Source organism: Paramormyrops kingsleyae, chromosome 24, assembly GCF_048594095.1.
Source record: "Paramormyrops kingsleyae isolate MSU_618 chromosome 24, PKINGS_0.4, whole genome shotgun sequence".
NCBI classification, from domain to species: Eukaryota; Metazoa; Chordata; class Actinopteri; order Osteoglossiformes; family Mormyridae; genus Paramormyrops; species Paramormyrops kingsleyae.
Window position 1 is genome coordinate 17,345,817 of NC_132820.1, and position 26,260 is coordinate 17,372,076.

The 26,260-nt window shown below is 41.0% G+C and overlaps 2 long non-coding RNA genes across 2 annotated transcripts in view; both read right to left on the bottom strand.

Moving 5' to 3' along the window:
* LOC140582156 (uncharacterized) overlaps positions 1-9,482 on the bottom strand; it is a 58,790-nt gene extending 49,308 nt beyond the window's left edge. The window contains exon 1 of the long non-coding RNA XR_011985076.1: positions 8,210-9,482. This is a non-coding gene — a long non-coding RNA (uncharacterized lncRNA). The remainder of the gene's footprint in view (positions 1-8,209) is intronic.
* Positions 9,483-9,822: 340 nt separating this feature from the next.
* LOC140582154 (uncharacterized) lies at positions 9,823-11,821 on the bottom strand. Its single transcript, XR_011985072.1, has 3 exons — positions 11,706-11,821; positions 10,193-10,270; positions 9,823-9,976 (listed from the first exon to the last, which is right to left on the bottom strand). It is a non-coding gene; the product is annotated as an uncharacterized lncRNA (long non-coding RNA).
* Positions 11,822-26,260: the final 14,439 nt, after the last annotated feature.

Below are 26,260 nucleotides of genomic sequence, written 5' to 3' on the forward strand. Positions count from 1 at the left end.
TAGGTGTAATGTCTGTCTTATGTCAGTTGTAGTGTTAGCTAGGAATAAATGCATGTCTTTTACACAACTTTAGCCTCCGTCATTGTGTGTCTCATAATAAGTTCCTGCCATTGTGCGATCTTGCTACACGCTCTGAACCTCAAACTCGCCTGAAACATCGCGAGACTCTCTCTCATTGGCCGTGAGGGGAGCTTCGCTACCAATCGTGTACATTACCTGGTGATGCAGCTCGCTGGACGAGCCTTCTAACCCAGGTTACTAAGCGATACTGGTAATTAGTGAATCCCATTTAAGTCTCACATTAACAGACTCACAGGGATACCGCAATTGAGTTTGGAGGAGCCGACCATTCGGCATAACAATTGATTAATAATCAGCATTAAATAATAATTAATTAAACTTTAATTAATTCAAACATATTGGTGGAGAATATTAAAATTTATTTGAGCTATTAATTCCTACAACTGTGTCCTTTAGGACACAATGCATAAATCACACACACACACACACTAAAGTACATCACAGCGATTAATTAATCAAATACAATACAATTTACAGTGAGGATATATTTATACCTCCCAGCTTAAACATCTCATACAGTACACTCTAATAAGGTAAAGTGCAGCAGAGCACAGCAAATTCAGAACAAACAAAAGAGGTATTTTAACATGTACGTATGTTACCATAATGTTTCCAAATACAATACAATTTACAGTGTGGATATATTCACCTAAACATTTGTTTCTTATTTAAAGTTTCACTGCATTTTTACGTGAATACAGATGTTGCGGGAAAAGGGGAAACTCCTTTTCCTCGATTTACTGAAGCCTATAATGTAAACGCATTTTGCAGCTGCACAGCTACCAGTGAGTGTCTGGCTCACTCATTGGCTGTGCTGCGGCAACTGCACATCCAATGGCGCGGGCGCAAAGGGGGCACGGCCTTAGCCCATATTATTCTTTTACTGTCTATGATATTAGTCCCCGAAAAATGCCATTTTAGCAGGTTTAACGACTGAAGCGACAACTTGCCAGGTTACTATAGTGCGGCCGGCTACGCAATACTCGTTCCCTACTCAGGGAACTGAGGTTACGATAGTAACCGAGGAGGTCCCTTTCGAACGGCCACTTCGTATTGCGTAGTTAAAAGTTACGCAGTGGGGACGCCATGCAAAACGCCGCACTATAAGTAAGTGGTTGCCTTCTGCAGCTCAGGACCCCTCAACTCAGGATTTACACACAGTTCTACAGTATAAATCACTACACCTGCAGTTAATATTTACATAGGTCAAGTAGAAAAATTGTCCATAGGTTGTTTTAAAAGTTAATTTTAAAATAAATAATAATAATTTTAAAATAAAAAAGCTTTATGCATTTTGTTTGTGATTTGTGTCGTACGACTATTGTGCATCTGACATAAAACTATTATGGTAAATGTGATGTCCTAATTATAAAATATAAAAATCGCAAATTTTTTCACAAATTTCTGGAAATCACCACCACAAAATCAGTCATTTTGATTGCAAAAATCACACAAAAAAATGGTGAAATCCTGGAGGGACTTGTTTGATAAAGTTAACTACAGAATCTTTGCTAGCGCTATCTTAGCAAAAACATGTTAACATTGCTTACAAGTTTATTGGTTTACTTCGACAGTGCTTCCAGTGCTCCTTCCACAATTTAGTTAACAAACCTAAAATAAGTGAGAGCAGCAGCTAAATATCCTTTCATATTTTGACAAACAACACGAGGATTTGTGACTCACCAAGAATTGTCTTCAAGTTGTAAGTAATGTTAGATGGATTCTTTCTCCCGCCTACTGTCATAACGTCAGAGAATGTTCTGGTATCGCTCAAGCCAAAGCCGCAAAGATAATATATAGCCAAGACCTCTGCTTCTTCTCCCAAGTTGCATCGACACATTACTGCCGCCAATTGTTTGGGGGTGGAATTGCATCTGTAATCGTTGTGAAGAATTCTCCGGTTGCTCTTCTCGTCAACGATTGATGGAAGGGGGGCCAATCAGGGGCCAATCAGATTTCAGAAGGGGCCAGGGCCCCTATGGCCCCGCCTCTAGAACCGCCCCTGGTGATGGAGAAAGCGGACAACCTTGCCTAGTGCCCCTTCTGAGAATGAAGCTTGGGGAGATTTGATCATTCGTTTTTACACAGGCTTTAGGTGAACTGTATAAAATTTTAATCCAGGTTACGAAGTTCTCGCGAAATCTAAATGTTAGTAAGGTTGCCAGTAGAAATTTCCAGTTGACCATGTCAAAAGCATTTTCTGAGTCCAATGAGACGATTATAGCTTCCTTATTTTGAATGTTGCAGTAGTCTATTACGCCAATTAGTCTCCTCATGTTGTTAGTGGACTGTCTGCCTTTAATGAAACCTGTTTGATCTGGATGTATTATATAAGGTGTCACTTTTTCAATTCTACTAGACAGTGCCTTGCTGATGATTTTAAGATCCGCATTTATGAGTGATATTGGTCGATAGCTAGAGGGGAGAGCAGGGTCTTTGTCAGGTTTGAGGAGCAGGTTTATGTCTGCACAATTCATATTTGGAGGGATGCTGCCAGTTTCTTTAATTTCTATAACCATTCTATGGAATAGTGGTGCTAGCAGAGGCCAAAATGTTTTGTAGAATTCTGCTGGAAATCCATTTGGACCTGGGGCTTTCCCGTTAGGCATACATTGTAGTGCATCATGAAGTTCCACTATTGAGAGAGGTAACTCTAATGCCGTTATTTGTATTATTTAATTTTGGTAGGTCAATGTTGTTTAAGAACTCTTCTATTTCAGAATTGGTTGGATTAATGGTGTGGGGGTATGTTTGACTGCCAGTCCTGCCCTTGGATGATTAACATATGTGGAATGGTGTTAGGACAGTTGCAATACCCTTTTCTGTGCAGCTCCTGGTACCACCCACTCCCCTTTAGACCAGTGGTGCTGGATGTATATTTGCATAGCATGACACAGTACTGTTTTTTTTTTGTAATCCACCACGATTGTGATGAATAAGACAAGAACAAAAACCACAGAAATGTCTCTTGCGTGCCAGCCAGGATGGTTTTGCAGCTATGGCTTAATTAGAGAAGGTGTAGGAGAAAAATGCTATGGAAAGCCAATCATTTTGTTTCTTTTCTAAACCTGTGTTCTCTAGGATGATTATTTGGACCTTATGCACCTCGACCATTGAGATTTCTTTAGGGAAGCACAACTATAAGAACTGCACTGCTCAGACCAATTAGCAGACACCAACACAGAAGAACAAATAATGAAATCTGGTACAGACTAATATCACTGCCATACCATCCTCGATCATTGTGGGTTTCTAAAAATTAAGTTTAATGAAATCTTAATATTAAATGAGCAAAGTGATTTGATTTGTTCCTATATCGCAAGTTGTAGTCTAAAAGCAATGAGGCCACCACCCATTGTATCTGTTTTAGCAAAATACACTCCTTCTGTCATTAAAATAGCTTTCACCTTTTTTCAGCCCTGCTAAATAATTATGTTATGCAGTCTAACACAGACAAGCTTCATAGTCTGTGTTTGATAACTGGTGCCATACATTTCAGCCACTTTAATACTACAGGCGTTTCTCCGCACAGTTTGTTGGTTATTAAGAGCTTAACCAAAATAAAACTTAAATAAAAAGAGAAAAGGCTATGTTGGTCTGAGTGTTTCTTATTATGGTAGGTTAGTAAAACACAGCATCTGAATGCCCAAATGAGTTCAAATGATAGTACATTAAAATAGGGCAGATATGGGCCACCCATTTTGTACTTGTGTGCCACCCATATGTGCCATAACACTCTAGGTTGTAAATTGAACACTATAAGAGTTAATAAATATTAACACTGTAAAAACAACACTCACTGCACACTGAAAAGTATTAAAGGCAACACTGAATGGTGTGGACCCATATAGACACCATGCAGTGTTAATTTAACACTGACACATTTGCTGTGTACTTGCATTTTCACTCTCAATCTGGAAATGCCTGGCCAGAGCAGGGTAGTTTTTCCACACAGCTCTCACAGTATTAAAGCTGCTGGCAACCCATCTGATTGTGATCTTACCTATCTTCAGAATCTGAACATTAAGCTCATCTGCTACTTCTTGTAGCAACCATGCCATTTTGTGGGAGTGATTAAATAAACTGTACAATTTAGAGATAAATATTTCAAAATGATTGCAGCCAGTTACAGATCTCACCTGAGTCATGTACAGCTAATTCCAACCTGTGGGCTAAACAGTGAATGGATTTCATGTTTGGAAATTCATATTTAAATTTAGCGATGACCCTGTCAAAACCGAGGCCCCATCAGATGCAATGCTTATGAGATTTCTTCGTAAAAAGTCATCATCTAAGCCAGCCTCCTTTAAGCTTTAATTCCTGGCTCGTGAAATTCGAATTTGGCTGGCTGTTTGACTACGTTAATGTACTAGGAGTATAAAACACATAGCAAGAACAGTACATCCTCATTTGTAAAAACTTTTTGTTTTTGTAATTTGCCTACTCTACTTCTTCAGATTCCAGAAATAGGAATGCGTAAAAGAAACTTTTAGCTCCTAGTTTAGTTCCTGAGTTTAGATCATCTGGTTCCATAGTTCTTGGAACTTTTTGGATGAAAAGGACTTTAGGGTAAGCTAAAATGTCAGTTGCAAAAGGTCTAGTCTAGTTGAGTCACAGATGCAACCTTTGAACTAGCTTTGGAACAGAACTTAACTTCTAACTTGATCTTAAGTTAACTTGACAGGCTGATCTGTCTATGAAATACCATCATGCCTTTATTTTCTAGTGTAATCTGAAACACAAAACTTGTGTACTGTTTCTCCTAGTCACAAAATATTCTGTAATTTGGCCCTCTGGAGTCGACGGCATCGTCGGCGATGCCACGTATCTTTCTTCTGTATTTCAGTTCATAGCTTGCTGAAATCTTATTATAGAAACATGAAAAAATGCTGACTAAATCCGTAATCTGTTCATTGTCGGAAGTATTAAATTCAAGCTTCGATTTTGTTCCCTTCTTAGGGTCTATTTGCATATGAACATTACATACTGTACCTATGACTCCTCTACAGACCAGCATCTGCCCAAAGACCATCTTCTTCCCTGTAGCAGGCCTCCTCCTTAAGCCTATTTTCCACAATTTCTAGGTCCTGCAAGTTGCTCAGTGGAAAACATATGCCCTCTGGCAGGATGGCAGCTGGAGAGGTGCAATTTGTCAGCTTGACAACAGCCACCTCTTCTTTAAGATGTTCCAGCTGACATGTGCAGTTCAGTTGCTGTTGACACAGTAAGTGATAACTTTATATATAAAAGCTCATGGTACTATCACAGTAGTAAACATATAGCAAGCATGGCATTTACTCCCAAAATGTGAAAAGTTGTTTGTAGGCTCTATATGTTTTTTTTAGATGGTGCTCTGTTCAAAAAAAGGGCTCAAAGCATACCCCAAAGCAGTGGCGGAGCTAGAGGGCTAGTTGGGGTGGCAATTGCCACCCCAGACGAAGTCCTTGCCACCCCTGTTGCCACCCCGCTGAAAACATTACACTGTTTGATTTTTACGAACATTTCTCAACTCTCCCAGCGAACGTGAATGCATCCTTACGCAGCACGCACAAGCGTGCAGCGTGCTGTTGCTGCTACACTTTTCATTGGTTAAGCTGACACGCAGGTATTTCATGCTCCAAACGGCTCCAAAACATCGCGGCAGCACACGCGGGATCGATGTAGAGCGTTTTTGCTGGTATGTACGGCTTTTATTGGTATTAAATTAAACGAAGTAATAATGGTATTAATTTAACGGGAAGTAAGGGAGACATTGCACTGTAGTGCTTAGCATTAATTAGAGCTGGGCGATTTTTAAATAAAAAACTCGATTTACGATTCGAATCGATTTTTTTTGTCTGTTACGATAGTCGCTGTGTCAGATTACACGATTTTGACTCCTAAAAATTTTGTCACGTCGTGGACAAGAAACATGTCAGACTACACGTTGTTTTCCGACCAGTCATCGCGAGCTGTCTCACACACTCTTTCACTCGCACATACACAAGCTCACTCATATAGCCTACACACACACACTCGCACATACACTCTCATACATACATACTGTTCTATTATTATTCTTGTGGTACATATTTGAATGTGTACAACTGCCTTGTCCTGCCTTGTTTTGACAGGTCCAAGTTTACCTCAGTTTTTGTTTACTACTGGACTTGATTAGTCCAAGGAGCACTTTGAATACTTATTCTATTTTTGCTGTATACTTAATACATATATAATTGTGTACATTTTGGAAAATAAAAACTTTAATTAATCTGTATACATTTTGTGGAAAATAATTTATTTTTAGTGTAATTGAACACTTTGTATATTGACCCCCCAAAATAATACCTTGCCACCCCTTTGCCACCCCTGTTTTAAAAGTCTAGCTCCGCCACTGCCCCAAAGCAAAACAAAAACACCACCTAATGGTGTAAAATACTACATATGGTTCATGAAGCGTCGTTTTGGCCATCGCTACTTAAGAGTAGCTGTAGGCCTTCTTGATAAGCTGACCATAGAAGAGGCTTGTGGAGTTGTTTGGGCGGGTGGAGTTGGTGGGGCTGGTGGAGATGGTGGAATGGGTACAGCATGCCTCCGAGGTTTGATAATGTTTTCTTCAGAAGAAGAAGACTGGCACTCTGAGTACCGTGAGTTTGGTCTGATGGAAATGAAAATAAACTTACAAAATAAGATTTGTTAGGGTGTTACGGAATACTTAGATGCTGCTTATGAATGTTCTATGAATGAATTATGAATGTGCACTAGGGCTGGGCGATTTCAAATCGCGATTAAATTGCCTATGCGCAATAATCACTAGGGCTTCAGATGACAGGCGCAACATTTGGCCGTGCGCCAGCTTTTCTGTGCTATACGGACATTTATTTACGAGTGGAGCGGTTTCTGCTCCTTGCTCACGAGGCTGTTGGCTCCGCCCGCTCCTTCGCTCCAATTCGCAGTAAGCCGCTCGGCTCAACACCGCTCCTCGTTCCACTGAAATTTCCTCCCGCTCCAGTCAAATCGCTCCAATTTAAAAGAGGGACAAATAAATCTGCATGCCTAACAAATGTCACCTTAAACCGAAGCCTTATGTCATAAAGAAATATGAGCAACGGCAACATTGCCAGTCAGAACAGAAAATATTTATAAAATATAATTTTTAAGCAACTTATACGCAACAACGAACAGGTTTGGCAATGGCATTCCATACAAAAATAGGCTTAAAAATAAAGGAATCAGTGGGTTTAATAGCCTAAAGAATATACAGGCACGTTTTAAATTCCTTAGTTTTTTTCTGTTGATACAGCACGTCTCTAAAATAAAATTTCACTTGACAGCGTTACGTGAAATAAAAAAAAAAATCTTATTAGACCTACTTTGAATGACAAAACGAATTTATTTCATTACCAATATTTACTTTATAGGCTTTTATACTTTACTTTATAGACTTGATATGCTACAATTAAGATAATTATTTAGCAGGGCTAAAAAAAGGTGAGAGCTGTCTTAATGGTGGAAGGAGTGCATGTAGGAAATATAATCAAATCACTTTGTTCATTTAATATTCAGATTTTTATTAAGCTTCATTTTTAGAAACCCACCACGATTGAGGATGGTATGGCACTGATATTAGTCTTTACCACAATGTGTTACAGTTGTTACTGGATTGCAATATGGTAATTGGTGTGAGTAGTGTAGTTCTTATATATCTGTATCCCAAAAGAAATCTCAATCGAAGAGGTACATGCAGAATAAAAGAAACAAAACAGTTGGTTTAATTGTAAAATAATTAAATTATAATTTTATCCCAAGTACAATCCACATTATTGTTTGGAAGTTTATTACTCATTCTTTGATTGCGGTATTATTTACTTTTCAGTGATTTCAAGTAAACTATTTCTGTTGTACAAATATGATGAAACCCGTCGGGGTCATTTTGATCCCATTATCAATCAATTGAAGTAAACACACACTCATTCAAACTTTAAAATTTTATTTTGTATTTCAGTACAAAGCTACAACACCAAATCTGGCCAGTTTTTATCTGCTTACCATTTTGCCTAAAAACAAATGCTGGTGTTATCAATAACTACATTATATAGTTATATTCTAGATTCATTACAGCCAAAGAGATCTTGGAGCTGTGAGAAACCTCCTTCTCCTTACATATCCCTCCTTCCCACCCTCCGATTTTCAACCATGTCACGAACATAAATCTGAGTATAAAGAAACGCACCCATAGCCCATAAACATCTCTCTATACTTACACACTCTTTAATATTTATAATAGCTTCATACTTTATAACTTTTATACATGATATCCCATCGCAAATATTATCTATTTATTAAAACTGCACAGACAAAATTGGACACTTTTGACTGGGGTTCGCTGGGACCCCAAAACATTTGTGTTTTTAAAAAGCACTAAATCAAAGCAGAAATAGAAAATGATGATGTGACATCATTAGGAACAAATTGATTGACAGTCATAAACGTAATTAAAGAACAAACTCATCTGTGAGATATGAGAAAAATATACCTCTGGGATGTGCAGGGACCCCTGTCGGTAGGATGAAGGTTAACATCCCTAATTAAAATACAATGCCCCCTCTCTTTTATTATTGGCATCTTTCTTTTCATTAAGCCTTTTTGAAAGCATTGAAATGAAATGTTTTGTTGGAAATAAATTACCTGTACTAGTTTCAATTTAAACCATTTAACAAATATTAAAATATGGGTCATTCTTACTCATTTAAGAATCTTTTGAAAAAATGTTATAGTGAAATAGTTTGTTTTATTAAAATTATTTGTTCCTCTGATTTCATGATTTTTTTGCAATATATGTGTGTTTGTGTGTGTGTGTGTGAGAGAGAGATTAATTTTTAACATGATAGGCAAGAGAAGATTATAAAAAACTACATATAGATTATATTTAGATCTTATGTTATTTGTTACTCTGATTTCATGATTTTTTAGCAATACAGTCGTCCCTCGCCATTTCACGCTTCGACTTTTTCAAATACATTTATTCATTAAAAAGTTGATAGACAGTGAAAATGATACAGCGCGCGCTCTGTTGTCTGAGTCAATTATACACCTCTGTATTACAATTAAAATTAAAATTACTGTACGTATGAACTGTAGGCATACATATTCGAGCACCCCCGCAAATCCTTCAATGGCAGGTTCAGTCGAATAATAAAGAAATAAAGAATCCTACTTCGCAGAAATTCATTTAACGCGGTAGAATCTGGAACGGATTAACCGCGATAAACGAGGGACGACTGTATATGTATGTTTATGTGTATGAGTGTGAGAGAGATTGATTTTTAACATGATAGGTAAGAGATTATAAAAAACTACGTATAGATTATATATAGATCTTTCAATTTCTTTCCTTCCTTTTCCCATTCTGTTTCTTTCTCTATTTCTTATGGATCAAAACACAACCCTGTATAGCGCGGTGGGTAAATTATATCTAAAACATCGATCCTGCTGGGATCCCAAACACAATCTTCCTCCAAGCCACTAGGAACCATTCCGCATTTGGGTGGCACCCAGGCTGTGTCATATCCATGCTGATGCCAGGTTTTTTGGAGGGGGTGTCCCTGCTTGTCGATCTTCTTTACTTTTCCTACTTGAACCCTCAGCTTGAGTACAGCTCGCTGCTCATTGTCAGGCAGTTTTATTGGGTATCTTTGGGCCTTCTCAATGCTCCGACTGACATAGACTCCAGGTCCAAGCATGCCATCTCTGGACTGCTGAAATCCGTGCTTTTTAATATTTAATGCGGCTGTTCCTGTGGTACCATGGTACATGATGTACGTCCTACTACCCCTCCTTATGTCACACTCCAAATGTGATTCATAAAGTGAGCAGAAGTCATCTCCAAATCCATCCATGCATGCCATACTTTCCTCTGCAAACCAGTAAATTTGCTTTAATAAGCAGATGTTTTATGTACAAGCTAGAACAATTTGGTATCAGTTTTATTACAAGACAGAAAACTAAATTTGACTACAGTCCATGTTAATTCAGATATTAAGTTTAATTTTAATCATGTTTTATTATGAAAATTCTATGTTATATTCAAAACTGAATGAGAGAGAATGAGACCATGGAGTAGCACACTTACCTCTTGTACTGAAAATCCACTTCAGAGTAAAGTCACTTCAAACCAGTGAATCAAGTTTTTGCTGTAGTTTCAGTTTCACTTAAATTGAAAGACAGACATGTTATATAGACTGGTTTGCCACACCTTTTTGCGTCACAGAAAAATTTCTGCCTCCTTGTCTCTACAAGACTAAAAACACATAAAACAAGTTTACATGGCTGATTTCATAAAACATGATAGAACAATAATTTAAGATGAAATAATTGCTTTAATTAAAGGTGAGAATTGATCTCAACGGTTTTTTTTTACTATTCACAAGTAAACTATAAGGTAGGATTCAGTCCTGTATGCTTTTGCAAAAAGTAAAGAAAGCTTCTGTAATATATATATTGTACATTATGAGAATCATTAAAATCAGGTTTTATTGGGTGTGGAGTTTCCCTTCCCATGGTTACAGGGATGGGGAGGAACATGACGGTCACACAAAAACATAACATTCTCTGTGAGAGAAAAGATAGTCATGTAACTTCAAGTCATTTCAGTTGAGGAAAATGAGTGACATGAGAGAGGACGGGATCAAGGCTGTTTTACTGGGGCTCCAAAAATCACAAACATAGAATTGGATGCAACTTTGTGTGGCTACTTGTCAGATATGGAATAGCATTCTCAAGTTTTAATATAAAAATAATTTGTCTTATTACAAATATTTAGTATGAATAAATTTATTGCCACAAAACCCTAGTATTCACACACACAGAAACTCATTCCCATCTTAATTAAGGAGCCCTGGAAGTGTCACAGATAGGGTTTTTTTCGTACTGCATCAGACGCAATTTTGGTTAACGTGCCCAATACTAAATCGAGCTCACAAAATCCCTGAAATGTGCGCACAGTTTACTTTTCCGCACTGTTTGTGGTCCCTATACTGGCTCCGCAGCATCTAGTTATCTGAAGTGCTATTCTGTAAATGACTGATTAAATACAGAGCCCAGCCTGGGATTTACAAAACTGATCTTGCAGTGACAGGTACAGAGTCCTGACCCACTGAGTCACACATTCGTTATTGCCAACCATTTTTTTTTGATTATGAAGAAAATGCAATACAGCTTCAAAATAGTATGCAATTTATTCCCCTATTGTCCCATAATTGTGCTTAAGTTATTAAATATCATTCTATACAAATGTATTAATTCACTTAACATTCCGAAAAATATTCTATAGCATTTACTCCATGCAACTAGTTACAGTTTTCAAACTACATTAAACATCTAATTATGTTGAGAAGTATTAAATCTCAGTATGTGTGTTAAACAGGGGTGGATTTAAGGGGTAGCCACCCCACATCAACATAATAAAAAGTTAAATATGGATTATCTTATTTTCAAAGTGGAAGGATAGAACAGACACGGTCGGGTGTGGCCGCCCCCATAAATATAACTGAACCCTGAGGGCCACCCAAAGCAAAATGTTTCTGCAGATGCCGCAGGTTAAAGATTCTCATTTTATCTGTTACATTTGTTGACTATAATCTTACCTTGCAAAGCAAATATCTTTAAATCCTCCCAGAATCTTTTTCGTGCTTCTTGCTGAAATGGCGACCCTGGCTTTAAACCTCTTTCACTTTCATTTACAGAGAAGGAATAATCAGCTTCCTCCCAAACGCAGAAGCGGTCTATGGCACGGCATAGGATATTTTTGATACATCATTCATTATCCATATCCTGCCGCCAAATAATTCGGTCAAAGCTCCAGGGCCGTGCAGAGACCTTTAGAGGGGCAGGTGCTCAGATTTAAAGAGGGACGCATGGATCAAGATCTCAGAACATCAGCTACAGCGTAACCTGCTGAACCACAGCAACCAAAATTCAAAAACAATATAAATCCTATAACAAACTGCATCATACTTTATCATTACACCTTAGCAGAGTTTTATCAGAGTCTCATTGTAATTCTTATTTGAACCCTCATTCTCAGAGTTGCAGATCACTGTCAGGCGGTTAGAGGACATGATCAGCTGGTGCACCTGGACATTGCTGTTTCTTATCAGTGTCTGCTAGGGCTGTAAGCAGGCAGGAATTTATACCAGAGAGCACCGCTGTACACAGAGCAGTCCCAGATAAGTCAGGGAAGGCTGTCAATGCGTAAGGCTGTTAACTTATGAATCACTTCTGTACATAATACTTAATGATAGAAACACGAAACAGAATTATATATTTTAGCTGTTGTTTATTACACAAAACAACAAAGTCATACTTATAACAAATAGCACCAATTTCTAATCTACAGCTTGCTTATTGTTTCTGTACTAAAAGCTGTTTTATTTCTCACTGATAGTGTCCCTGCTGTCTCGCCAGATCTCTGCTGTGGCCAAGCTCTGGGTCATGATCCCCTGCAGTCAGCCCTGTCCCAATGCTTTCCTACATGGATACACAGGAAGAGACAGCATGTTATAATGACTGCTAAGGGTACAGTGCTGCTGAGTAACTATCCAGCCAAAACAGCCACACAAGCAATGTGACTGTGTGTTAACAAATGATGTTCAATAGATGCATAACAGAGCAGACAGACACACTGATCTGTAAACCCTGGTCACATTTAAGGCAGAATCTCCTTTTTGTCATGTCCTGGAAAATGTCTGTTTTGGTTGATTGAAACATCTTTCTCAAACAGATCTCCACTGACTGAACCCTCCTGTATAAGAGGCAGCAGCTGAAACAATCATGGCATCAGCACTAGGAGACTACGCCAGCCCTGGGTTTCCCTCATAGCGGTGCTTTCGAGATGACCCTCCTTCATTCTTTGGAAATGCAGCACTGCTTGGCAACGTCCAGTATTATTGCACATTTGGATGAAGGCCTCATCACGCTTCATACTGAATTTGAGCAGGATCACTTGGGTATTGTAGGTTAGCTAGATTAGGGACTAACCCTGTCTGGCTTAATTCTCAGTATCCTGAGCTTCTGCTCCCTGCACACTCTCTGTGGGCTGTGGCTCAGCGTCTGCCTTTCTTACTACAGGCTCTGTCTCCTCATTCACTGCTCCCTGCACACTCTCCGTGGGCTGTGGCTCAGCGTCTGCCTTTCTTACTACAGGCTCTGTCTCCTCATTCACTGCTCCCTGCACACTCTCCGTGCGCTGTGGCTCAGCGTCTGCCTTTCTTACTACAGGCTCTGTCTCCTCATTCACTGCTCCCTGCACACTCTCCGTGGGCTCTGGCTCAGCGTCTGCCTTTCTTACCATAGGCTCTGTCTCCTCATTCACTGCTCCCTGCACACTCTCCGTGGGCTGTGGCTCAGCGTCTGCCTTTCTTACTACAGGCTCTGTCTCCTCATTCACTGCTCCCTGCACACTCTCCGTGGGCTGTGGCTCAGCGTCTGCCTTTCTTACTACAGGCTCTGTCTCCTCATTCACTGCTCCCTGCACACTCTCTGTGGGCTGTGGCTCAGCGTCTGCCTTTCTTACTACAGGCTCTGTCTCCTCATTCACTGCTCCCTGCACACTCTCTGTGGGCTCTGGCTCAGCGTCTGCCTTTCTTACCATAGGCTCTGTCTCCTCATTCACTGCTCCCTGCACACTCTCTGTGGGCTGTGGCTCAGCGTCTGCCTTTCTTACTACAGGCTCTGTCTCCTCATCCACTGCTCCCTGCACACTCTCCGTGGGCTGTGGCTCAGAGTCTGCCTTTCTTACTACAGGCTCTGTCTACTCATTCACTGCTCCCTGCACACTCTCCGTGGGCTCTGGCTCAGCGTCTGCCTTTCTTACCACAGGCTCTGTCTCCTCATTCACTGCTCCCTGCACACTCTCCGTGGGCTGTGGCTCAGAGTCTGCCTTTCTTACCACAGGCTCTGTCTACTCATTCACTGCTCCCTGCACACTCTCCGTGGGCTCTGGCTCAGCGTCTGCCTTTCTTACCACAGGCTCTGTCTCCTCATTCACTGCTCCCTGCACACTCTCCGTGGGCTCTGGCTCAGCGTCTGCCTTTCTTACCACAGGCTCTGTCTCCTCATTCACTGCTCCCTGCACACTCTCCGTGGGCTCTGGCTCAGCGTCTGCCTTTCTTACCACAGGCTCTGTCTCCTCATTCACTGCTCCCTGCACACTCTCCGTGGGCTCTGGCTCAGCGTCTGCCTTTCTTACCACAGGCTCTGTCTCCTCATTCACTGCTCCCTGCACACTCTCCGTGGGCTCTGGCTCAGCGTCTGCCTTTCTTACCACAGGCTCTGTCTCCTCATTCACTGCTCCCTGCACACTCTCTGTGGGCTGTGGCTCAGCGTCTGCCTTTCTTACCACAGGCTCTGTCTCCTCATTCACTGCTCCCTGCACACTCTCTGTGGGCTGTGGCTCAGCGTCTGCCTTTCTTACCACAGGCTCTGTCTCCTCATTCACTGCTCCCTGCACACTCTCTGTGGGCTGTGGCTCAGCGTCTGCCTTTCTTACTACAGGCTCTGTCTCCCCATTCACTGCTCCCTGCACACTCTCTGTGGGCTGTGGCTCAGCGTCTGCCTTTCTTACTACAGGCTCTGTCTCCCCATTCACTGCTCCCTGCACACTCTCTGTGGGCTGTGGCTCAGCGTCTGCCTTTCTTACTACAGGCTCTGTCTCCTCATCCACTGCTCCCTGCACACTCTCTGTGGGCTGTGGCTCAGAGTCTGCCTTTCTTACTACAGGCTCTGTCTACTCATTCACTGCTCCCTGCACACTTTCCGTGGGCTCTGGCTCAGCGTCTGCCTTTCTTACTACAGGCTCTGTCTCCTCATTCACTGCTCCCTGCACACTCTCCGTGGGCTCTGGCTCAGCGTCTGCCTTTCTTACCACAGGCTCTGTCTCCTCATTCACTGCTCTCTGTACACTCTCTGTGGGCTGTGGCTCAGCGTCTGCCTTTCTTACCACAGGCTCTGTCTCCTCATTCACTGCTCCCTGCACACTCTCTGTGGGCTGTGGCTCAGCGTCTGCCTTTCTTACTACTGGCTCTGTGTCCTCATCCACTTCTCCCTGCACACTCTCTGTGGGCTGTGGCTCAGCGTCTGCCTTTCTTACTACAGGCTCTGTCTCCTCATCCACTGCTCCCTGCACACTCTCTGTGGGCTGTGGCTCAGCGTCTGACTTTCTTACTACAGGCTCTGTCTCCTCATCCACTGCTCCCTGCACACTCTCTGTGGGCTGTGGCTCAGCGTCTGCCTTTCTTACTACAGGCTCTGTCTCCTCATCCACTGCTCCCTGCACACTCTCTGTGGGCTGTGGCTCAGCGTCTGCCTTTCTTACTACAGGCTCTGTCTACTCATTCACTGCTGCCTGCACACTCTGTGGGCTGTGGCTCAGCGTCTGCCTTTCTTACTACAGGCTCTGTCTCCTCATTCTCTGCTCCTTGCACACTCTCTGTGGTCTGTGGCTCAGTGTCTGCCTTTCGTACTACAGGCTCTGTCTCCTCATCCACTGCTCCCTGCACACTCTCTGTGGGCTGTGGCTCAGCGTCTGCCTTTCTTACTACAGGCTCTGTCTCCTCATCCACTGCTCCCTGCACACTCTCTGTGGGCTGTGGCTCAGCGTCTGCCTTTCTTACTACTGGCTCTGTGTCCTCATCCACTTCTCCCTGCACACTCTCTGTGGGCTGTGGCTCAGCGTCTGCCTTTCTTACTACAGGCTCTGTCTCCTCATCCACTGCTCCCTGCACACTCTCTGTGGGCTGTGGCTCAGCGTCTGCCTTTCTTACTACAGGCTCTGTCTCCTCATCCACTGCTCCCTGCACACTCTCTGTGGCTCAGCGTCTGCCTTTCTTACTACAGGCTCTGTCTCCTCATCCACTGCTCCCTGCACACTCTCTGTGGGCTGTGGCTCAGCGTCTGCCTTTCTTACTACAGGCTCTGTCTCCTCATTCACTGCTCCCTGCACACTCTCTGTGGGCTGTGGCTCAGCGTCTGCCTTTCTTACTACAGGCTCTGTCTACTCATTCACTGCTGCCTGCACACACTCTGTGGGCTGTGGCTCAGCGTCTGCCTTTCTTACTACAGGCTCTGTCTCCTCATCCACTGCTCCCTGCACACTCTCTGTGGGCTGTGGCTCAGCGTCTGCCTTTCTTACTACAGGCTCTGTCTCCTCATTCACTGCTCCCTGCACACTCTCTGTGGGCTGTGGCTCAGCGTCTGCCTTTCTTACTACAGGCTCTGTCTCCTCATTCACTGCTCCCTGCACACTCTCTGTGGGCTGTGGCTCAGCGTCTGCCTTTCTTACTACAGGCTCTGTCTACTCATTCACTGCTGCCTGCACACACTCTGTGGGCTGTGGCTCAGCGTCTGCCTTTCTTACTACAGGCTCTGTCTCCTCATCCACTGCTCCCTGCACACTCTCTGTGGGCTGTGGCTCAGCGTCTGCCTTTCTTACTACAGGCTCTGTCTCCTCATTCTCTGCTCCCTGCACACTCTCTGTGGTCTGTGGCTCAGTGTCTGCCTTTCGTACTACAGGCTCTGTCTCCTCATTAAGCTATAAAGGCTAAACCACCCCGCCTGGTCTCTTGCTAGCACATACAGTAAGAGCCATTTCTGTGGTTTTTGTTTTCTTGCCTTATTAATCACAATTGTGGTTGATTAAAAAATCTATTAAGTCAAAAACACTACTGTGTCATGCTTTGTAAATATACATCCAGCACCATTGGTCTACAGGGGTGTGGGTGATACCAGAAGCTGCACAGAAATGGGAATTACAACTGTCCTAACAGCTTTCCACATACATTAATCACCCAAAGCCAGAACTAACCATCAAACATTCCCCCACCCCATTAAAACACATCTCTAAGAGTTTTTTTCCTGACTCAATAACAGCATGCTTTCTAATCATCCAGACCAGTCAGAACCAAGCCAGTAAAGCTGCAACAAAAAACAAGAAAAAGCTGTAAGGTCCTGTTTGGTCACAGTCTTTCTCATGATGGTGGGTAAATCTGGGCTGGCTCTTCTGATCCTCATGACGTCTTGTGCGCATATTAAAATGGGGCAGATATGTGGAGGTGGAGACTCTTTGACAAAACTCTAAGTTGTAAATTGAACACTATAAGGGTTAATAAACATTAACATTGTAAAAACGCTGACTGCACACTGTAAAGTGTTAAAGGTAACACTGAATGGTGTGGACACATATAGACACCATGCAGTGTTAATTTAACACTGGCACATTTGCTGTGTGCAAGCTGAACACATGCTGCTTCTTTCTGACTTTTCCCTTGTTTGTGTTTTAAATTTGGGTTTTAATTAGAGTAATAACACTGAAAACTAGTAGTTTTTTTTAAGAATCATGATATCAGGTCTCAGAGAAGGTGCGAGCTCTCCTAGTAGCTAAATTAGTGTGTTTTCCCTAAAGCAAATATGATACAACTTTTAATTACATTCCTTCAACATACTTGTGATTAACAACATACAAATTATTAAGTGTGTCAGGGTCCATAAATAAATCAGACTGAATTCCTAACGTTCATAAAATAGTGACAGACCTATATACAGTGAACAACAATTAGAAATGCATAAAAGCATATAAAATAACTGACTAGTTAGTCTGGATGCACAAGCCAAATTGACAGATTCTCAGAAGCAGCTGTGTAGGTGTGATAGTGTATGTCAGGGTCAGGGCCCGTCCTACACTGCCCTTTGTGTCTCATCTTGTTTGGCCAGCAGGTGTGGCCTCCTGACATTTGCAAATACATGTGAGCTAACTGGGGTGTGTTAGTTGGTTATTTGCCTTTCATGCTGTAATAGTACTTAGTGCATAACAGCCATGGAATCCTGAAGCTTTCCTTTCAACAAGCGGTGATAGCAGGGTTTTTTTAACTGGTTTGGACACATTTCATCAACTCCAGCAAGCTGTAATTGGCAAGTTTTAACTGCATCTGGGGGTTCATACTGTTGCCCGGTTCAACAGCATTGCAGTGGATTTGAATAAAGAGAGAGAAAAAAACATCTTTTAAATTAAAGACAGTATCATATGTCATGCTATGCAAATATACATCCTGTACCACTGGTTTGTGGGGGAGTGGCCGGTTCCAGGACCTGCAGAGCAAAGGGCGTCACAGCTCCCCTAACACCTTTTTGCATATATTACCCATTATTCATGGACAGGTAATCAAAATGGCCTGTAAGTTGAATTTAATTAAAATGTACAGGTTAATAGCAACCCAATATACAAATTACATTTAAGTAGATTGAACATGGGTGATGTTAAATTAATTAAAAACAATGAATTATACTCTACTAAAATGAGTTTAGTTTATGTAACATAAAATTAACAATGAACTTACAATTTATATCTGTTCTTAGATAAATTTATTTCATGTAACCACTTATCTTAGTAAAATTAATTACATCCAACAATGCAATTTTTAACTGAATTTTTCGAGGTAGGATAAATGCTATTTCGAGTTACTGGAATTCAAATTCAAACTATTAAATTCAAATTCAGTTTTGTAATGCGGTGTAGGAATTATTAGCTCAGGTAAATTTTAATATCTCCACCAATATGTTTGAATTAATTAAAGTTTAATTAATTATTATTTAATGCTGATTATTAATCAGTTGTTATGCCGAATGGTCGGCTCCTCCAAACTTGATTGCGGTATACCCGTGAGTCTGTTAATGTGAGACTTAAATGGGATTCACTAATTACCAGTATCACTTAGTAACCTGGGTTAGAAGGCTCGCCCAGCGAGCTGCATCACCAGGTAATGTAAATGATTGGTAGGGAAGCTCCCCTCACGGCCGATGAGACAGAGTCTCGTGATGTTTCAGGCGAGTTTGAGGTTCAGAGCGTGTAGCAAGATCGCATAGAGGCAAGGACTTTATTGTGAGACACTCAATGACGGAGGCTAAAGTTGTGTAAAAGACATGCATTTATTCCTAGCTAACACTACAAATAACATAAGACAGACATTACACCTAACATAAACAACAAACACAAAATAACGGAATAAAACAAACGATGTAATTATGAAAATGCAATGACCGGATTTAAATGAGTAACCTTAAATGGGAAATACTGTTCTGCAAAGCAAGCAGTTTGTGGAAACACAACCCTAAAGTCTTATAGCAGGTTAACAGAACAGCTTAAGTTGTTAGAATGAAAGGAAGTTGGTTTACTTGGTTGAAGAGTGGGGGGGGGGGGGGTCTTGGCAGTTGTTGGCAGAGCTGTTGAGCCGATGGCACTCAGGAAGGCGCGGCGTTTGGAGCAGTGGAGTGGAGCCCCTTTGGATTCTCTCTCCTGGTGAAGCTTTGTCTTGGGTGCTGTTCTCTGTTCAGCTGGGCCTTCACCGGAGGGTTCTTGTGGGCTTCTCTTCTCCCGGGCTGATGGTCTTATCTGCGCTTGATGATCTGTTTGCCCCGGCTGATGTTCTCCTTCGGGCTGGCGGTTATTCTCTGCGCTCCTTTGTTCTGAGATCCAGGTTTTTATGGTCTAAAGTTCATGAATAGGGATGACCAGGAATTCGACTCCTGGCCCAATGGCTGGCCATCCATTTGGTGGGCTTTCGGAAGGGGGTCTGTATCAGTCCTTTTGGGATTTATGGCCCGACTGATTCTCCCTTTACTGATGATTTTCATTAAGCTGTTATAACTTTTGATACATCCACTTTTATGGTAATCACTGACCAGATTTGGAATCAGGGGTGATTAACAATCAGTTTGATACCAAACATGCCATACCAGCTTCACAGGTACATACCTCATACCATCTGTATTAATTGATTAAACAATTAATTATTTTATCTATGTGACTGATTCACATCAGTATGGGATACAGGTGTTTTGGGTTGCACCTCAACAGATGTTACACTTTGTGCGGATATTACATAAAATATTCATATTACAAACAGCACATCTTATCCATAGATAGGCGTGGCCGTTAGTTTGTGGTAATATCAATATAAGTTGCACATCTGGAAACAACATATTTTGTTTGGTGTGGCTTATGCGAATTCATCTTCTCCAGAATGGATAAGATACACCTAAATTCAGTTCTTTTAACATAGCATGGTAGAAACAAAGAAACTTGGTGACTGTCCACCAAGATCAGATAAGGACCACAAAGGAATGTTGGAAGAGAAGGGGGGGTTTTAACAAAGAAGACTCTCTAAAAGTTAGGACACATTGGTTACACTAATTTTCCATATTCTTCTGGTATACCATGAGAACATACATACAATGGTAGCTATACCTATCTATTTATTTAAATTTATATGTGTTCAAGTGCAAAGGGGGTAAAATAGGTGATACTCCGTGAACATGGTTATAAGGGTGGCACACAAAACACTAAGATTGTCTAAGGACACATACAAACATAACCTTTCTGTATATTGAGACTAGTATTCGTGAGTAAATCAATATACAGGGTATACAAAAGCCAAGCTTAAATGAAATTTCCTTTAGGGTGTTCGTCTGTTGGGTGAGTGATATGTAAGGCAGAGTGTATGGGGAGGGGGTTGTGTGCCAAGTCGAGGGACCCCTGTCCATTAGGTCCACTCTGCTTGCCTGTAGGTCCCTAAATCTTTGGGCAATAAAAGTTGGAGTACTGGCCTCCCTTGTTATCTGTGTGTGTGTGTTTATGTGTGTAACCCCCCTTTGGTGCCTCTCGTACCAGGCTCGGCCTTGTCTCAGGCCACCTGGAATTTAGGCCCTGTGATATGTGCATGTGTGATCCTACAGCGGATAACTGCAGATTCAAGTATACAAAATTCATATTCAGTTTCTAGTGGCACAAATATCAGCCCATACATTAGAGCCAATAATATAATATGATGTTGAAGCCAAAGACTTACAAGCTCCATTCAGGGCTATTCGTGTTTAAAGTTTTTAAGATGTTGCAGAGTGAAGCACTTAAATGTTGTTTGTCGGTTTCATTTTAAATAATAATAATAATACTACTACCACTAATAATAATAATAATACATTTTATTTAGCGCTTTTACAAGAACTCAAAGACACTTACAGAGGAAGTACAACAAGTGTTGTTGTTTGAGTTGTTTCCATCTGTGGAGCAAAAAAAGGAAGCAGTATCATCAACTGAATTACAATTATGGAAAAGAGAAGAGAGTCCAGCAGTCCATCAAGAGGTGGGATGGAAGTGTAATGAATGGAATGGCAATGGAAAATGAGAAGACCGGAGGCTGGAGGAAGATACCAACCATCAGAGGCTTGAGAGTCCACCAAGGGAAGAAGAGGCGTCTCCGGGACGACCAAAGGCAGCCTTGCACTGCCCAGACAGATGAGAGAAGAAGGGCACAGAGCCGGGTTGAGCACCACAGCGCTATGGAGAATCCCCCAACACTAACTGCCTGGGGAACTTCCAAGCAGCAGAGCGGCCCCCAGCAACCGAGGATAGAAGAAAGAGGAAGAGGAAAAAGAAAACCTTGTGGCAAAAGGCTAGAAATTTCAAGGTTTGGAGAAAATTGGACAATGACTTGGCACTCCTCTTGAAGAACTCTGTCAAAGGCAAAGTGGGAAACATAGTGACCATCTTTAGTGATATCATCTATGACGGATGCCTCAATAGGTGTGGTCAAACTGGGACAAAGGAATGCATGCCCAAAGCTAAGAGTAGAAGGGAAAAGGAAACCCTTCAGCTGGAAAAAGAACAAAGAGCACTACGCAAGGCCAAGCTAGTTTCAGTGTTTCCTTACAGACCCATACCTGCTGTGTACTATGCATTTTGCGTCTGCCTGGCCCAGGATGAGTAAGACCTCCAAATTCCTATTGGCAATGTGGCCTCTTATTCAAATCTATGTGTCCACTTGCTGACCATGCCCTGCTGCCAAATGACTGTTATGAAAGAAAAATCACATCAAGCCTGGATAGTTTCACCATTTTCATCACAGCGAGATTTATCAAATTCATATATGAAATAATTGTGCTACAGCTGAAACATTTTGTTCATACATTATTTTGTATTTGCAAAATGTTTTTATTAGAAACTGTAGAGTATGTGTTGCTGCGAGTACTATCCCCACAGGGAAACTAATAATGAAAAGCTTTTAACCAGGTCAGTAGGTCTTAATGAATGAGTATCACTTTCAGAGGGCATTAAAATGAAAAAATGTTAAGTGAAATATCTTGAAATCACAAAAACAACAACAATAATAATAATAATAATTATTATTATTATTATTGTACAATAATAATAATACCTGAGAAATCAAGCACAGCATACAACAGAGATTCGGAATTTAATCAATTCTATTTAAAAGAATAGTTTAAATCCAGAGCCAATGGCCGAGCGACCAAATACATTTAAATTATTACCATTTTCTTAGTTAAATGAAAAGCTGAAAACGTTCTTGGAGCCTTCGATTTAGAATACACATCGCCCTCTACAGGACTCTATCGAAACAGCACCCCCTATTTATGTGGCACGGATCCTTCAAATAAGAAGCTGGCGAATATGCAGTCGACTTCAGTTACCCTGTCGTCATCGGTGCATTAATATGGATGTGAGCTTCCTAATTATGATCGTATTCATAATTACACACACTCACAGTCTCATGCAGAGGGTGATGTGGGTTGTTCATGATGGATGTCAGCTTTGCTAACATCCTCCTCTCACCCACCACCTCCACAGTCTCCAGAGGGCATCCCAGCACAGAGCTAGTCTTCCGCACCAATTTGTCAATCATCAAAGTCCTCAAAGGTTTTGGCAAGTTTGGTTGGATACTGGATAAATCACCCCAAGGAGTAGGCTGCATGCTTTGGCCAGATTGCAAAGATCAGTAAGCACTGGGATTCCCTTGATGATGATGCCCACTGCATCTGGCTCATGGGAAACATAGATCCTCATGCTGGCAGTGCTCAGGTCCTCCAGTGCACACTGGTCTCTGCTGTTCCCTGTGACATAGAAACACAATAATTAATTCAAAAATCTCAAACTGTCTTATTTGAAAAATAAATTAAATAAAAGTAATGTAATTTAATTCAGATAATGACAGCTTTTGTGAAGACCATCTGAAAAGTACAGACAATCCTAATATGAGATCTTGTACGTTATATGAACTAAGGTGCAGTTCCATGCACATTTTCAATTTGTACATAAAAAATGGAAACCCCAGAAAAAAAAACTTGAAATATAACTAAGAAGTTTTAATGCTCATTTATGGTGGAGTTTCCCCCCATCTAATTCCATTATATGTGTGTGAGACATTGCTACAGCAGTTCTCTCCAACACTATACAACATACACCAAAACAGTATAGATGGATAAATAGCACTACAAGTAAGAGTAAAAATATGGAGTTTTGATTTTAGGGTGTGAACAGCCCCTTTAAGAAAAGAAGTCAGTAGCTACATTTCAAGTTCTGTATGGAAACCTTTCCCATCAATGAGTTTTGCACAACACATTCATGCAAATGTTTCACAATAAAATCCTTACTCATAAATAACTGAAATGCTATAGAAAACAAAACAATGAAACACAAAACAGAGAGGCATCACTCTGTGGTGTTGTGCTAATCAGCTATCCCAGGGCTCCTGTTAAGTAGTTGCATGCTGCTATCTCTCTCCACCTAAACCTGACAAATGCCTGTTCCATCGATTAACATAAAATCAACCCAATTTAAACTTGTACACCAGAGCAATCCAATCCGGCTTTAAAACAATACTTACATAATAGTCAGAGATGAGCTCCAGTCCACTCTCTTCCATATACTCAATGAGACGTCTCAGAGTTACAGCTCTCTTTTTCACAGTAGAGGCACTTGGGTCCTAGAGATAATAGGAGAATGAATAATATATAAATTATTCTCACAGGCAATGTCACTCCAAACCTGGAATGCCATTAATCTGTATTACACAGCAAATGTGCCAGTGTTAAATTAACACTGCATGGTGTCTATATGTGTCCACACCATTCAGTGTTACCTTTAATACTTTACAGTGTGCAGTGAGTGTTGTTTTTGCAATGTAAATGTTTAATAACTCTTATAGTGTTCAATTTACAAACTAGAGTGTTAAGACAATGTGTCTCCACCTCTTCCTAGATTGCAAGCCCATATGGGTGGCACACAAGTACAAAATGGTTGGCCCATATCTGCCCCATTTTAATGTACTTTCATTTGAACTCATTTGGGCATTTAGCTGCTGTGTTTTACTAACCCACCATAATAAGAAACACTCAGACCAACATAGCCTTTTCTCTTTTTATGTAAGTTTTATTTCAATTCAGCTCTTAATAACCAACAAACTGTGCGGAGAAACGCCTGTAGTATAAAAGTGGCTGAAATGTATGGCACCAGTTATCAAACACAGACTATGAAGCTTGTCTGTGTTAGACTGCATAACATAATTATTTAGCAGGACTGAAAGAAGGTGAAAGCTATTTTAATGACAGAAGGAGTGTATTTCGCTAAAACAGATACAATGGGTGGTGGCCTCATTGCTTTTAGACTACAACTTGCGATAGAGGAACAAATCAAATCACTTTGCTCATTTAATATTAAGATTTCATTAAGCTTAATTTTTAGAAACCCACAATGATCGAGGATGGTATGGCAGTGATATTAGTCTTTACCACATTTCATTATTTGTTCTTTTGTGTTGGTGTCTGCTAATTGGTCTGAGCAGTGCAGTTGTTATAGTTGTGCATTCCTAAAGAAATCTCAATGGTCGAGGTGCATATGGTCCAAATAATCTTCCTAGAGAACACAGGTTTAGAAAAGAAACAAAATGATTGGCTTTCCATAGCATTTTTCTCCTACACCTTCTCTAATTAAGCCATAGAGGCAAAACCATCTTGGCTAGCACGCAAAAGACATTTCTGTGGTTTTTGTTCTTGTCTTATTCATCACAATCGTGGTGGATTACAAAAAAAAACAGTACTGTGTCATGCTATGCAAATATACATCCAGCACCACTGGTCTAAAGGGGAGTTGGTGGTACCAGGAGCTGCACAGAAAAGGGTATTGCAACAGTCCTAACACCATTCCACATATATTAATCATCCAAGGACAAGACTGGCAGTCAAACATATCCCCACATCATTAATCCAACCAATTCTGAAATAGAAGAGTTCTTAAACAACATTGACCTACCAAAATTAAATAATACAAATAACGGCATTAGAGTTACCTCTCTCAATAGTGGAACTTCATGATGCACTACAATGTATGCCTAACGGGAAAGCCCCAGGTCCAGATGGATTTCCAGCAGAATTCTACTGTACAAAACATTTTGGCCTCTGCTAGCACCACTATTCCATAGAATGGTTATAGAAATTAAAGAAACTGGCAGCATCCCTCCAAATATGAATTGTGCAGACATTAACCTGCTCCTCAAACCTGACAAAGATCCTGCTCTCCCCTCTAGCTATCGACCAATATCACTCATAAATGCGGATCTTAAAATCATCAGCAAGGCACTGGCTAGTAGAATTGAAAAAGTGACACCTTATATAATACATCCAGATCAAACAGGTTTCATTAAAGGCAGACAGTCCACTAACAACATGAGGAGACTAATTGGCGTAATAGACTACTGCAACATTCAAAATAAGGAAGCCATAATCGTCTCATTGGACTCAGAAAATGCTTTTGACATGGTCAACTGGAAATTTCTACTGGCAACCTTACTAACATTTGGATTTCGTGAGAACTTCGTAACCTGGATTAAAATTTTATACAGTTCACCTAAAGCCTGTGTAAAAACGAATGATCAAATCTCCCCAAGCTTCATTCTCAGAAGGGGCACTAGGCAAGGTTGTCTGCTTTCTCCATCACTATTTGCTATATTTATCGAACCATTGGCAGCAGCAATTTGGATTAATAATAATATCAAAGGTATCCAAACAGCAAGTATAACCCATAAAATTAGTCTTTATGCGGATGATGTATTACTTTTTCTTCAAAATACACAGGGTTCTCTCACGGAGATGATAAGACTCATAGATAAGTTCTCCTCCATATCAGATTACTCTATTAATTGCAACAAGTCGACTATTCTTCCAATATCTTGTGACTTCCAGTCCAATCCAACTATCCCACTTCAATCTGGGAACATTAGATACCGGGGGATTAACATTTCTGCCAAGCTGTCAGATCTGATTAAATCACTGTCCTCTGCTTAAAAAGATAGAAGATGAC